Here is a 2,478-nt window from a genome sequence, read left to right as displayed (position 1 = left end):
CCTGGCCTTGAGGCCCTGCGGTCTGTTGGCCTTCCTCTTCAGCTGTCACGGGCAAAACTTCTCTAGTCAAGGGAAGCCTGAGACCTGGTGGTCTCTTTCTCATTCTCTTTATGGAGCCATCTTGCTCAGGTGGAAGGGTGGGCTGAGACCCTGGCACTGGAAAGGGGAGGTGGTCCTCCTCCTTCTCTCTTTCCTTTAATCATCCTTCATTCCCCTCCCACTCCCACATGCACATCAGCCTCAGTCTGAAAGTGTCATTGACTCTGCAAGCCAGTGGGGTCAAGCTTTGTTGCGGGAAAATACATATTCATGAGGGCTTTGAGGTACTTCATTAAGATGCGGATAGATTCTCCTTTTAGAATGGTGCATAAGCCATCACTTTATTTGCCCAACACGTTGTTCTTAAGGCAATAATTATGTGATGAATGGCTAAAGAAACGTCTTAATTATTTGTTTAGGGCAATTTCTGATCATCTCATTAGAATTATAATCTGTTCACTTTTACAGGTAATTCAGAGTCTCTCATTTAAATTTTTATACTTGAAGGAGCACTCTATGAGCGCCTGTGTCATTGCTGAAACCAAAGTAATTTCCTCTATTTCCTTCTGCTTTATTCCAGAAAGATTTTATCACCAGGAGGTTTTTCGGGACATTACCAAACCACTCATTTTCGGTAAGAAATATGATGCAGACTTGCATGGAGTGAGATTTTGCTCTGACAGGTGGGAATGGATCATTTCACTAGAGGGACACCACACTGAAGGTGGCACTGGGTAATTGCCAGGGTGCTTTGTTTCTCGGGATCCTGTGTGTGTGTATAATCCGTACCTGTCTGAGCTTGGAGCATTTGAAGAGGGGTTTTGAGTCACAGCCAAGGAGTGGATGAACACTGGGGTCACAGCTGGGCACTTTGCCTGAAACTGACACCTCTGCCCACCACCTCATGACAAAAGCAAAACACACACTCCTTCTGTCCTCCCCTCATCATGCTGCTGTTTCTGTAAACCGTAGTCCTCATCAGACTTCATCATTGATGTGTGTTACCCCTACCCAGATTTCAGTTTACACTGAAAATAGATACATGGCAGAATGCAGTGGCTCATGCCTGTGATAAGCACTTTGAGAGACTGAGGCAGGAGGATCACTTGAACCAGGAATTTAAGACTAGCCTGGGTATCATAGTGAGACCCCATCTCTACAAAACATTTTTTAAAAATTAGGTATGGTAGTACGTACCTGTAGTCTCAGCTACTTTGGAGGCTGAGGCAAGAGAATTACTTGAGCCTAGGAATTTGAGGCTGTAGTGAGCTATGATCATGCCACTGCACTCCAGCCTTGGTGACAGAGTGAAACCTTGTCTTAAATAAATCAATAAGGGTACCTGCATAATCAACATTTGTATACCTAACCCTGAATATTTTAAAGATGTACCCCACATCTTTAAAATTAAAAAAAATAAATAAAAACATTGACTTTTTTTAAAATCAGCGGTGTACTAGAATGCTGATTTCCTCACATTTACCAACACTGGTTATTATTTTTTAAATCAGATATAATTGAAAAAATGGTAAATAAATAAATAAAAGAGAGTAAATACATGTATATTACCAACAAAAAATAGCCCTTGAAACTTTTCACTATCCAACATGGGCAGTTGCGAGTCTTAATTTTGAAAAGTCAGCCATTGTGAAATACCAGGAAACTGAGAAGAAGAAATCTAACTTTGACAGAAACAGGCCTCCTCAACTTGCCAGGGATGAAGGGTAGTCCATGTTGCTGTTGCCCTGTGTGTGAAGTGGTGCTATGGTCCTGATCACACTGACCCACAGTTGGCATTAGGCTGGCTCTTGGCATAGGACCTGTAGGAGCAGGACCCAGGTGCCAGACAAATGCAGGGCCCAGGAGAGACGTGCAGGGGATAGATTCTGGAATGAAGATGAATGGGCTCTCTTCTTGGTCAAGAGACTGTACACAGGTGATTCGGTTGTCAGGAAGCAGGTGTGGGGTGTGTTTGGGGAGTGAGGAGTGGAGGGCAGTATTGTTAGAGCGAGGAAGGTGAGCCAGGCATGGTCTTAGTGTCCTGGTGCCCAGAGCAGGTCTGAGCTTCTGGTGGATTCTGTAGGTTCTTGATGTATTCTTAAGAAGGAGCACCTGTTAGGCTTGAATGTGGCCCCAGTTTAGAGTGTTATATAGCAACGGCCTTGGGACTCCCCAGGAAAACTGTGTGTTCCACTGGGGAAACTTTGTGCCAAATTTGAAGCTAGAGAGGAAAACCAGCAGGGCGAAGATGGGATTCAGGAGTGTCAAGACCTGGGTTTGAAACCACTGTTTTGCTCTCAGAAGGCCACAGGTCTTGCTATCTGAAGCAACTGAAAGAGCGTTACTTTGTCAAGCAAGGCCGCTTCATTTATTTCACTTTATGTTTTTTTTTTTTTTGAGTTGGAGTCTCACTCGGTCGCCCAGACTGGAGTGCAGTGG

General features: G+C 44.2%; 1 protein-coding gene across 1 annotated transcript in view; it reads left to right on the top strand.

Moving 5' to 3' along the window:
• The first annotated feature begins 415 nt into the window (after positions 1–415).
• The window catches only part of APBA2 (amyloid beta precursor protein binding family A member 2), a 137,385-nt gene continuing 135,322 nt past the window's right edge, over positions 416–2,478 (top strand). The window contains exons 1-2 of the mRNA XM_008058357.2: positions 416–459; positions 620–673. The gene's annotated coding sequence lies outside the window, so the exon portion shown is untranslated. The remainder of the gene's footprint in view (positions 460–619; positions 674–2,478) is intronic.

Source organism: Carlito syrichta, unplaced genomic scaffold (genome assembly GCF_000164805.1).
Source record: "Carlito syrichta isolate Samal-C Ts95f unplaced genomic scaffold, Tarsius_syrichta-2.0.1 Scaffold303311, whole genome shotgun sequence".
Lineage (NCBI taxonomy): Eukaryota > Metazoa > Chordata > Mammalia > Primates > Tarsiidae > Carlito > Carlito syrichta.
Note: the sequence above shows the minus strand (reverse complement) of the source record. Positions and strands in the feature narration are given on the sequence as shown.